The following is a 12230-nucleotide window of genomic DNA, read 5'->3' as shown; positions in this document are numbered from 1 at the left end:
GAAGGCACAGGAGGCATACAGGGAAAGGGTAGAGGGGCAGGGGCCAGGAGGCCAGGCCAAGTGGGCTCTGCTGCATGTGGCTGCGGGAAGAAAAAAGCAGGAAAGAGCACTACTACGCGAAGAGGACAAGGGGCAATGTGTCTACAGCTACCCCATCCCAGAGTTCCAGAACCAGAGAACATGGGGTCTCTATCCTGGCTCCCAGTCTCCCAGCTCACAAAGTGATTCCGCAAACCCATCCGCAAAGCCCCACCTGGAGTATATACAGCTCCCAATGTGCAGATGCACTCACACAGTACACAAGCATACCTACCCGTGTGCCTGCTTTGCATACACCCACCACACCGTGCGCCTGCAAACGGACAGTTCCCACTATCCTCCCTCATCTGGGAAAATAAATCCCAGTGTGTCAGGCTGGCATCGCTTCCCACTCCAAGGAGAGGGGCTTCTCTGGGCTCTGCTCTGTTTGGTTTTTGGTTTCCAGAGCAGGCAGCAGTAAACACAGCTTCTCTGAAGCCATAAATCACCCCCTTTGCTATCTTCTGGGCTTGACACTCAGCCTCAGTGCAATCCCTTGTAGTTTTGGCTTCAAATAACCCGCTAGGTGCTAAAGGGTTGGGCAATGGTGGCAGCTGGGTTGTGGAAGCTGACCCAGTGGTCGCTCCCCAACCTCACTGCCCCTAGCAGATGCCCCTCACATTTCCCTCAGTACCCACAGCTCCCAACTGCCCTGAAAAACCCTCCTGGGCCTCAACACCCTTCCTGAGCGGGAGAGCTCTCCGATCCCCTAACACGATCATGTCCACACGCCCACCCAAACAGCTCCACATTCCTCCACACTCGTCCTCCACCCCAGGTCCCTCTACCCCCTCGAAGCCCCCACCCTGCCTCTCAAAGTTGCTCTCATCTTCATGTTCAAGTCGGATCCCAGCCTGTCCCAGGAGAGAGGCCTGGGGGCGGGCGTCTCAGCCACCCACCTCTGCACCCCCGCCAGTACCCGAGCGCCCCGGCTCCGCACCCCACACTTACCTGTGCGGTCTTCCGCTAGGGCGCGGGCAGCGGCGGGCAGCCGGGCGCTGGGTGCACGCGGGGGCCGACTGCCAGGCCCCGGACCCTCGGCCCCGGCTGGGGCTCCGCCGCCGCAGCCAGCCGCATCCTAGTCGCTCAACCCCCAGCAACCCCCGAGCGTCCCGCCGAGCTGGGGGAGAGGCCCGGATGCGCTCGCCCCCACCCCGCCCCCGCCCCCGCCCCCGGCTTTGTTCGGCCTCCAGGGCCCCAGGAGCGCGCGGATCTGGCACTCCGGGCGCGGCAGGCGCCGGTTTCCTGAGAAGCTCCCACTCCGCCCGGGCCGCGCGGGGCTGCGGGAACCCCGGGCTCGTCTGGCACCGAGCTGGGCTCGGGATTTGAGAGCGGACCAAGTTGCCAGGCGAGAGGAGCGGCGACTGACAGGGGAACGGCGAGGCGTGGGGAGCGCCGGGGGCGCCATGGCGGAAGGCGGGCACACGGGCGGCTCTTCAATGTCACCAGCGAAATGGGTTCCATATGTCCGACCCGGCAGAGAAGGGAGGGGAAGGGAGAGAGTTCTGGGCAGGACAGGAGTGGGGACAGGAAGGGGGGCAATGGAGGCAACAGAGCAATGGCGAGGGGCCAATGGGAAGGATCAGAGGGGCGAGAAACGTTTGCATCTCCCTTTTTCCCTCGAGTTTTCTAAAGCTGCTTAGGCTGGTAGGAACTTTCTTTCCCTTTTTCCTTTTCTTGTTCTTTCCTGTAAGGTGGGGGAGGAAGGAGATTAGTAGGGGAAGCATCCGCTTGTTAAGGCTGGGAGTTTGAGGGAGATGTGGAATGGAGGTGAAAGTTCTTAGGCGGCTGGAAGATCAACAACTTCTCCAGGTCCCTAGAGAAAAAAGAGACCAAACCCACAAAGGGGAAGAAAAGCCAAGAAAGGATTGCAGGGTCCAGGTGTCAACGACTGGTCCCAACTCCCCCACCCCCATGATGAAATTCTGTTTGGGGAGGTCCCAATGATTAAGTTACTGATGCTGGCGATGGTGGTGGAGGCTGAAGTGTCCTGGTCATCTTGGCCATTCCCTGGCACTTCAGATCCTGCCACAGCTGCCTCACACCTGATTTAGCACCCCCAAGGGCCTACTCTAGAGTTAGTTGTTTCTGAGATGGCCTGGGCTTTGGGCAGCTTCCTGTAAAGAAGGCTACTAGGGACCAGGGAGCCTGGAGGAGCTTCCCTCTGTGCCTGCTCCCCAAGGTCTTTGGGCTCTTTATCTGTGTTGGGTCTCTCTGTCTTTTCTAACCATCTCTGTTGTCTCGGTTCCTTTCTCACAGCCCCTTTGTCTTTTTCAAACTCTGTCTCTCTCAGTGTCTTTAGTGAATTTGAATTGAGCCTTGCAAAGGATTTAGGAGTGTCTCCAGAAATCACTTCTGGGCTCACTCATTAGGTTGAGTCTCTTCTTCCCTTTCCTCTGTGGGGGAACCCACCCTCTGTCCAGAGAAATTATCTTCTAGAGAGAAGAGGACAAAGGGAGTAGTTTCCTTGCCACTTCCCTTCTCACTTAACTGTGTGTGTGCGTCCCCTTGTGAGTTGTGGGGCTCCTTGCTCCAGGACAGCCTCCCTTCCCCTCTGACTGGCCTTTGTTTCCACTCTCCCTGTCATCCCCTCCTTGGGCTCAGCCTTGACTTTCCACCCCAGAAAGGGATCCTGCTGCTTGTTCTCTCTCTGGGTCCCTCTCTTCCTCTTCTCACTCTTCATCTTTCTATACAATTCCTCTGGTCACTAAAGCAAGCGTTAGCAGCCTGGCTTCTTAAAGGCACAAAGATAAATACTGCAATTATATAGAGAGGATACCAGCAGAGAATTACCGGAGAAGACAGAGTCAGCGGCTTTCCCAGAGCTCTGTCTCCCAGATGCATTCTACCCCAACCCCTGAACAACACAAAAGCAAATCAATGGGGTGGAGGGTGCAGGACTTGTAAGAGACAGGGTGCTTCATAGCTAAATGAAGCAAATGTACATATAAACAACAAAATCCTTTCAAACTTGCTGATTTGGGGTAGGCCCACATGCCTGGATGGAAGGCATTGGGCATCACATGAGGGGATTTACCAGAAAATGGTGGCAAGGGATGGTGCCCTTGCTTTGTCTCCTGGGGAAGAGTCTGTGCGTGTCGGGGAAAGGGTGGGGAGGGGGTATCAGTGTCATCTCCCCTTCTCTGGGCCAGAGGAGACAAAGACCTGAAGAGGGCTGAAAGAATAAAGAGGAAAAGCTGCTGGAGTGGGGGGGGTGGTTGGTCAGACTTCCACGTCACAGGCAAAGGTAGCAGCAGGAGGGGAGATGGAAAAGGGTTGGGGAGGAGGAGTTGCAAACGCAGGCAGGGGGAAGGGGGCCTGTGGGACTGGCTCTCCACGCTAGTTATGGGCTGGCCCGAAGAGCAGATCTTTCCCATCTTTCAAAGCATGCTGAATTCAGAAGCTAATACAAATGATTCTACCCTCTTCCTTCTCTTTCATGTTCCTCCTCCTCCCCATGGACGAGGTGATCCTTCCCTGCTCTCTCAAAAACTCCAAGACTTTGCCCTAATTGTGGACCACCAGTTTGAGGGAGAACTCACCCTCTTCACAGTTCCACCACCCCACACTTTCCAGGTGAGGGAGAAGTAGAAATGCTTGCCTCCCACACTGAATGTATGAGGGATTCTCCAACACTCAAGGAGTGGGTGGGGAATGAGACTGAAAGGTTTGGAACCCCTATGCCCCAGGTCTCTGTGCTGCCTCTGCCAGCCCTTCCCACCTCCTCACAATCTTCAGTGCTGTCAAAGCTGCCCCTGAATCCAGACTTTCCCCAGTTCCTTTTATCCAGGTCAGGCAGTGCCTCTACCTATCCCAGCCTTGGGTCCTGGCCTTCTCTTTCTCCTCAAACCCTTTTCAACAGAGACTCCCGAATTGGGAGGCTTCACCCACCACCCATTGAGAATCCCTTGTTAACATGGATGAGACTCAGTGTGTTAACTCCCTTGTTAACATGGATGAGACTTGGAGGAGAGTGTGGGAGCGAGCTCCTGGATGCTGCGGGGACTGGGGCCTGAGCTGCCACTCCACGTAGCTAGCGGATGCCATGAATAATTAACACCTGGGTGCGGCGTTGCTCTAACTTCCCTGCTCAAAGGTTTACACTAGCAGGCAGAGTTAAATATCACAGATAATTGTGGCTATAAAGTCAGTTGGCCTGGCTCCAGTCAGGGAATGAGCGGCCAACAGCTGGGACTGGAGTTGGCGAAGGCTCTGGCCCTCTGCACTTCATCCATCACAACTTTGGGGCACAGTGTAGAACATTCCCCAAAGCCACCTCTGGCTTTGCTCTTGACCAGCAGCCTCTCCCCTAGTAGGAAGGAACTGTGACCTCCACATGAAATTATAGGGGAAAGTTAACAGCTCTTCCCCTCCCTCTCCAATCTGCACCCCGTTTGCTCCCTTTTTGGATGGGGACTTAGTTAAAAGAACACACTCGACATCCTCCAACACTCCAACTTTCTGGGACCACCTGATTCCTAGAACATTTCTAGAAAAACTTCGGAGAACTTCTCCCCACTTTAGCCCCAAACACAGAGTCCCTCACTGCCGAGGAAACTTTTCTTTGTTTCAGCAGGTCAAAGGAAGGCTCCTGGGGTATGAATTCATTTCCTTGTTTTGTTAGCCAGGAGGGTGGGAAGCCAAAGCGTTCAGCTTCTCCCCCTGCCCTTCACCCTCTGCTTGCCTCCATTGTCTCCCCCAATTTGGGTAACTCCTTTTCCACCTTCAACCACCCCCCAGACACATCAGTCCTATAAATTAAGCTTTAATAATGTAACGGAACCCCTCCCATCCCTTTCCAATCGCGCAGAACTTTGATTTGGTCTCCATTGATCACAAAAATCTTTGCCTTCAACTCCAGTAATTTCTTTCTCCACTTCCACCTCTCTTACTCTTAAGGCTCCTTCTGCCTTCAGAGTTGGATTTGTTCACCCAGGGCTGGAGTTGGAGAAGCCAAACTCCTGGAGGGGAGCTGCTAAAAAATAGAGCTCTGTCTGCTGCTGCAGGAATGTTGGCTCTATCAGGCTCACAAATATAATTTTTATATTAGACTGTGGTCTTTGACTGGGTTTGTATGCCAATGAGGCATTTCTGGTTTACCAAATTTATACAAATCTCGCTTTAATTGATAATCACAGATGCTGTAATTTAAGACCTCCAGCTATAGAGCTTTCATATTAACTGCTGATATATTACTGTAAATCGTCTGAAATAACCAACTCCTGGGAGCGGAGCAGAGCAGAGAGGGAGGAAGTGCCTCCGAGAGCGACTCTCTCTCGGCCGGCCGCAGAAACAGCCCAGCTTCCACATCATTTTCCGTGAAAAATGATTTATCGAAGACATGGCCATAAACAACACAACTCGCTCACAAACACACACAGACGCACGCGCGCACACACACGCACACACACACACAATGGCTGGCATGCCGGCTGAGAAGCTGACACCCATATTGCTATAAATCAAGAAAAAGGTTGGAGGAGAGAGGGAGAGGGAGGGAGGGAGGGAAAGAGAGGGAGAGAGAGAGGGAGAGAGAGAGAGAGAAAGAGAGACAGAGAGAGAGAGAAAAGAAGAATATTCCTAAAATCTCTATGCAATGCCTCAATGGGTATAAACACACAGAGCACCGTGTGAAGAGAAATGGCAGGAAATGAAGATGGCTATTTGTCACATTTTACGACAATAACATTAATAACAAACAATAAATTTACATGGACATATAAGATGCGGTAGGTAGTGAGAAATCCCTTCTACTTACAATACCCCAGCCCGCGGTGTGGCTCCGGCTGCGGGGCTGTTTTATTGCTGTCTCCCTTTCTTTTTCTCTCTCTCTCCCTCTCTCTCCCCCTCTCTCTTTTTTTTTCTCGGGGTACAGGCTTGTTTTTCAAAGGACAGTTGAATTGCACGTCAGAAACAGGGAGACCGAGCCTGTGATTTTCCTGACGAATACATATCTATTCTGCAACCTCGGCATTAATTATTTAATGAATCACGTGACCGGGAGGGGGAAGGGGGTCTTTCGATTTCAGGCTCAAAGGACCACTATGACCTTCCCCTTCAGGAGGAGAAATTTTCCTGCAAAATAAGTTCCCCCCGAACCCACCAATGGAACAGTAGTGAGGTCTCCGTCTGTCTCCCACACTCACATCCATACCTACTACATCTGCAGCTCCTTAACCCCTCTGGACACACACTTACCCACAGCCCACCTCTCCTCTCTCCCTTCTCCTCTTGCTTCTGCTTAGTTCGTGGAGGTGCAGAAATAGTCTGCAGGGGCGTCTGGGGGGTGGGGGTGGGGTGGGCACAGAGCCCTTCTCCAAGCCCCTGGATTTCTCAGCTTCCAGTTCTTCTCTCTGCATCCTTTAGGATTAAGATTTCCTCCCCAGCTGCATTTTCTCCCCCACTCCTGGGGGTATTTATTTGAGTGGGACTTCCTAAATAATGGACAAAATTTCTGAAGGAGCCACTTTGAAAATAAACACTTCATAAGTCCGTGGTATAAGTGGATAAAGAATGGGACTTCTGGCTTTATTCTCATTTTGATCTTTTCTGGTACCTTTTGAAGGGGCAAAAAAGGGACAGGGTGAAGAGATTACTCTGGAGCTTTTAGAGTTGAGAATAACCACAAGGGGGACTTTTTTTCCCTCTTGTGTTGTTACTACTATAGGAAACCAAATGTGACTGACCGTTTGAAAATAGATTCTAGAGACAAAGACTGGGACTAAGGTTTCTACACAAAAGAATCGGACTGTCAGCCTCTCCCTACCTATGTCACACCCTGTCTCATTTCCCCCCGCTTCCCAAACCCACCAGTGAAGACAGCTGGAGATTTGAACAGGAGAGGAGGGAAAAGAGACGAAAAGCTTTGAAGTCAGCCTGGCAGCCCCAGGATCCCTATTTCCCAGGTGTTAGCACCCCGAGCTTCCAATCAACAAACAATGGAGGCTGATCAATGGGAAAAAGATGGGGAACGGCTGTGCCTGTTAAAGGGTTAAATATCAGGGACTATCTATTCCCTAGGCCTAAAGAGAGAGACACACAGACCCCTTCACCTCAAATATAAACAAAATAAAACAAGAACAATCCCCCACCCAAACTTGACCAGTTACTTGCAACTAGAATCAGAGTTCTCGGCCGGGGCATGGGGTGGGGGTGGGGATGCAAAAAGAAGCAGAAAAGACATTCCTGAAGAAGCCGCAGCCTTATCTGTCCTCAGCAGCTCTCAAGGCAGCCAGGACCACAGCCTCCAGGGCAGGCGGGGAATCCAGGAAGAATGAGCTTTAGGGTAGGGGAGCAGGGATCTGAGGGGCCTCCCCCAGCTTGTTTGAAGGGGTCTAAACCAAAAGCAACTCAGTGGAGAGAAGGTTGAGGACCCGGTTGTCTTAACAAATCCCAAAGAAACAGCCACCCCGGTCTCAGCCTCGGAGGTTCCAGCTACAGTGGCAGCTGCACAGCTTCTGCCCCAGCCAAAAGCACTGGAATCTGCTCTGGCCTCATGGGGTGGGGGCGCCGGCCAGGCCTGGACTCTGTAGGGGAGGTGGTCAGCTTTGATTGTCCAGATACAAAACACAGACTGGTATTGAATTCAGCCTGATCCCGACGTGGGCCCTGCTCCCGGCTCCAGCGAGGGCAACTCCCTGAAAGGTTCTGGCCACAAATCCATTAAAAATGGTCCTCCAAAGAAAAACACTCTGCTAAAGTCTAAAATAAAAATAGAGAGCAGAGAGAGAGAGGAGAGAGAAATGCTGGATGTGGGAAGAGAGCAATCTCTAAAACGGAGAAATAATTTTTAAGGACAAGAAAAAGAACAGCAAAATGACACGAAGGCACGCCGGCAGGTTCTGTTAAAATGACCACACTCTTTTTGGATCCTGGGAATGTCCACGTTCAAATAAACAAGCGCCTGATCGCGAGCCGAGCACTTTCTTGCTGCCGATAAAGTGAACGTTTACACTGTGAGAAAGGCGAGATTGATTTACGAATCTGAACGCGCCAGTTTTATGGCTGATCACAAATCCGTCAGCGCTCAACTCACGCTGGGAAACTTCCCAACTCCGTTTTCCAACCAGACCCCCTCCCCAGCCGCCACTTCCCAGGGAGACCCACCGCCAGTGCTGGGGCCGCCTCCGAGGGCTCTGGCAGGACTGGGCAACCCCCTCTGCCCAGGACAAGCGGGTGGAAGTAGGAGAGAGAATGGGGAGGGCCGAGGGAACTGGGGAGAAAGAGGGAAAGAAATCAGAAGGTTGGGAGAACTGGAGTGGCACTAGGATTGTCTGGAGTGAAGGAAATGGGAGATCTGGCAGTTCTCCTTCGTGAACCCCAGCTTTCTCTGACTATGGTCTCTCTCGTTTTCCCTTTGATGGGCCCTAATCCTCACACTGCAGAAAGCAGTTTGTAAAGTCCCTGGCGACTAGGTCTTTGTCACTTGAGCCTATAGAGGGCCCACAACTGGCTATCTGCCCTTATAGGTAATGAATGCACATCTCCCTGAGCCCCAAATATTTTTAGTCCAGGAGCAGCCTAGCTTGCTTTGTGCTCATCCTCTTTCCTTCCTGAGGCCTCCAGCCCCTCTACTTATGCCACCCAGGGATAAAGGAGAGACTATCAACCACTCCAGCTATTTATTGCCTGAAATAGAGTCCCCAAATTTCAAGAAACCATTTACAAAATGCAAACCAACAACCCACATATCCCAGCAAGGTTCTGTCTCTTCTAGTCTTAACTGAAGGGGAACATTTCATCCTCCCAGCCAGCGTCTGTCTGTGTCTGTCTCTCTTTCTCTTTGTCTCTGTCTCTCCCCAAGAGGGTGGCTGCTGGTATGGATTTTTAAGATACAGCAAACAGAAAACAGTTTTTGGAAAGGCTCTATGTTCAGGGCTCACTGTTTGACAAATCCTCCACCTATTTCTTAAAAGTTTCTGGAAACTTTGGCTAAGCTGGGACAGCAGGCCCTGGAAAGTACTCAGAATAGTCTGCACTGATCCTCCTCCCATTTCCCTTGCTCCTCTGGTGGGTGAGGCACTCCAAGGGCTTTTTTTGGTTATTGGGGAGATTAAGAATTAGGGGAAAGAGGTAAAGGTGATTGTAGAAATAGCTTCCTAAACAAAGGAACTTCAGAAAATGGGTTGATAGGCTGTGGATTTGGATGTCAGCCCTCAGAGAGATGACAGCCTGTGAAGCAATGTTCATGGCAGAAGCCCTTTCTCTTCGCAGCTCAGGAGTTTATTCCTCTGGCCCTCTGAAGCCTTGTGGATTAGGCCCCTCCAACCTCTCATATCTTCTCCCTTTGTCTTTCTTCCCTCAGTTCAGTTCCCTCCAAGTGAAACAGTAAAGAGATGAACTGGACCTGGGAGTGGTGCCGGGAGGATGGCTGGAGTCTGGACTGCTGAAGGTGCTGTGTACAGAGAGACAGATAAGCACCCTACTTTCCTACCCCGACTGGACCCTTGGGCTAAAAATCTTTATGTCTTTTCCCCCAGTGGACAGTAATAGAAAAATAATCCAAAAGTTTCAAAATAGCAAAGATGGGTTTGGGGCCTAGAGGGGTTGGAGAAGATGGGACATATGATGGACCAAGGACCTCTCCCTGCAGAGGTGTGACTCTCCCTCCTGGGCAGGAGGCAAAAGCCAACACAATGTCCAGTCTCAGCGAGGTCAAGGGGCTTCCGAGGTCATTTTGTGGTTCTAATACTGAGCTAATCGCCTAGAAAACGTGGCCTCTCCATGAACTCTCTCTCCTGCCAGCCTCCCGCCTCCAAACCCTAAGTGAGGCCTCAGGGAAAAAGGGCCAACACATTCAGGTCGGCTGCAGAGCCCACTGACTCCCTCAGCCTAAGAAACAGGGCTGCAGAGGAGAGAACAGAGACCTCAAATTAGGAGAGCAAAGGGAAACCAAACCAACATTGCTCCTTCAGGAAGAAGGCTGTGGGGACAGAGCAGAAGAGAAATATTTCTGCATCAGTGCACCTCGCCTGTGAACTGAGCAGTTTCCTGCTCCAGAGAGTAGCACGTATTTGTCTAGAATCCCAAGCTAGACACAAGAAGAAAAACAAGAACATATATCCATTTATACCCGCTCCAAAGCTGGAACATTCCATTCAAGCACTGGATTTGATTTTTCCAGGAGGCAGCAGTGACAGCATCGCACCGGTAAACAGGCATAGGGGACACCAGTCCCCAGTGTAGACAAGCAGAGTCACAGGAACACACCGACCACATGTGGACCTCACTAGACACACCCATGCACACATGCTGGAGCTCGCTGTGCCTGCCTGCATTTTCCAAAACCAGAAAAGCGCTTCTGAACTGCCTCACAGAACAACCTTCTTCTCTGGGGTTTTTCATGGGTCCTGACACCTCAGTCCCAACCAATTCAAACACTCTCCAGGTGTTGAGGCCCCTCTCTCTCTCCCTCTGACCCAAGCATCAGTCATCATAAAAGGGAGCAAACCTGCCCAAGCATCCACCATAAAAACCCAGTCAAGAGAGTTAAAAAACAAAAAGGAGGAGGCGAGAGAGTGTTTCTTCTTTCACTTGTGAAAAGAGCTCATAAAACGATCAAAACACGCCAGCCTGGGCCAGGGCTTTGTTACCTTTGCGCCTCTCGCCTCCTCTCGCCCGAACTCTGCCGATCCCATTCATGACGAAGGGCTTCTTCCAAACTGAGAGAAAAAAGTTTTCAACTTTATGGTTCCAAATTTTTTCTCCCTTGCAGATCCGGGAGAGACGGCTAACACTTTTTTCCCCCAACAGCCGGTCTGAGGAGATTTGCTGTTGAATAATAACAAAGGAGAGAGGATACGTATTTAAAGAAAAGAAGTGATTAATGGTTTTCTGTATAATTCTCACATTTTTCTTAGCTCTTGTCTACACAGAATGGCTGTGAACTTTAAGCTCCATAGAAATCTTTTTTTTTAAATTCTATTCATACCTTCCAAAGAGCAGCTTTGATTTGGTTCTTTAGAGACATTCCTTGTGGGGGCATATACTTTTTTAAGAACTATTTTCCCCCTCAACTCGGGGCTTTGGCATCCCCTTGCAGCTAAAACACCACACCGCAATCCGACTGAAATAAAGCTCGCCCCTCTCATCCTCCAGGTCCACGACGATTTTTTATGAGTCTCCCAGCAGCATTTAAACGGACAGTTCAGCAGCCCTTTCGCGTCTGGGGACACCGGCCTGCCGGTTCCCCCTGCCCTATCCAGCCTCCAACTACCAGAGCTGCAAGCTAGAGGAATGCAAAATAAATAACAATAAAATGCGCGGGCGGGGGGGGGGGGGGTTGGTTCTTTTTATTTTCTGAAAGGAAATGGGACTGAAAAAACGACTTTTAATTGTATATGCTCTCCCGAGCCCCGAGCTTTTTGGAGGTGGGGTGGTTGCACCCTGGACGACCAATGGACCAGAGACCCTGAGGCTGGAGCTCCCAGACCTCAGAACTTCTAAGCAGTGCTGCACAAAAGCAATTCCAGCCTGACAGAACTTCTGAGGGTCACCTGCACCCCTTTCCCCTACCCCCACTCCATTCTAGGGGTGACTGGGACCTCAGAGACAGAAAGCTATTTGGTCCCCAGTCATACTTTCGATACTTTTTATGAGAAAGAAAATGAAAATTAATACTGGAGCAAGGCTTCACAAAAGAGGCCATTTGTCTTCTTGATTATCTATTTGCTTGTCAGAGTTTGAGCTATGGCACTGGCTAGCTCCTTTGTAATATAAAAATACTCTGAAAACCTGCAAACACCCAGAAACATCTGTGCAAAAAATTAGACTCATTAAAGCCTTAAACACCTCAGAGGAAAGCGATACCTTCTTATGCTGCGAGGAAAGAGGCCAGCCTCATGGAGTCCTCTCTCGGAACTTTAATAACCAAAGAGCCGTCTGTCTAGAAGGAGACAGCTTAACCGCATTTTATTTGCTTATGACAAATAAATCACGATATGAAAGGCTTTGCCATACTTAAGCCTCTTGTGTCCTACAATGAAACATTTTCCCCCATTAGGGACTGGAATCAGCCCTCCCAGTCCTTTCAATCCATTTTTGGACTGAAGGGAAAAAATTAAAAGCCCCAAAACAAAACACACCCACCCTAAAAGGAAAACAAACCAACCACCACAATTTGGAGTCCTCTGAGATAAAAATTCCCATCAGAC

At 50.8% G+C, this 12230-nt stretch overlaps 1 protein-coding gene across 1 annotated transcript in view; it reads right to left on the bottom strand.

The window, feature by feature from the left end:
- Nucleotides 1–12230, bottom strand: part of HOXB3 (homeobox B3) — a 26577-nt gene extending 14347 nt beyond the window's left edge. Inside the window, exon 1 of the mRNA XM_021928965.2 lies at nucleotides 10671–12230. The gene's annotated coding sequence lies outside the window, so the exon portion shown is untranslated. The remainder of the gene's footprint in view (nucleotides 1–10670) is intronic.

Source organism: Papio anubis, chromosome 17, assembly GCF_008728515.1.
Source record: "Papio anubis isolate 15944 chromosome 17, Panubis1.0, whole genome shotgun sequence".
Taxonomy (NCBI): Eukaryota; Metazoa; Chordata; class Mammalia; order Primates; family Cercopithecidae; genus Papio; species Papio anubis.
This window is presented reverse-complemented; position numbering and strand designations above follow the sequence as displayed.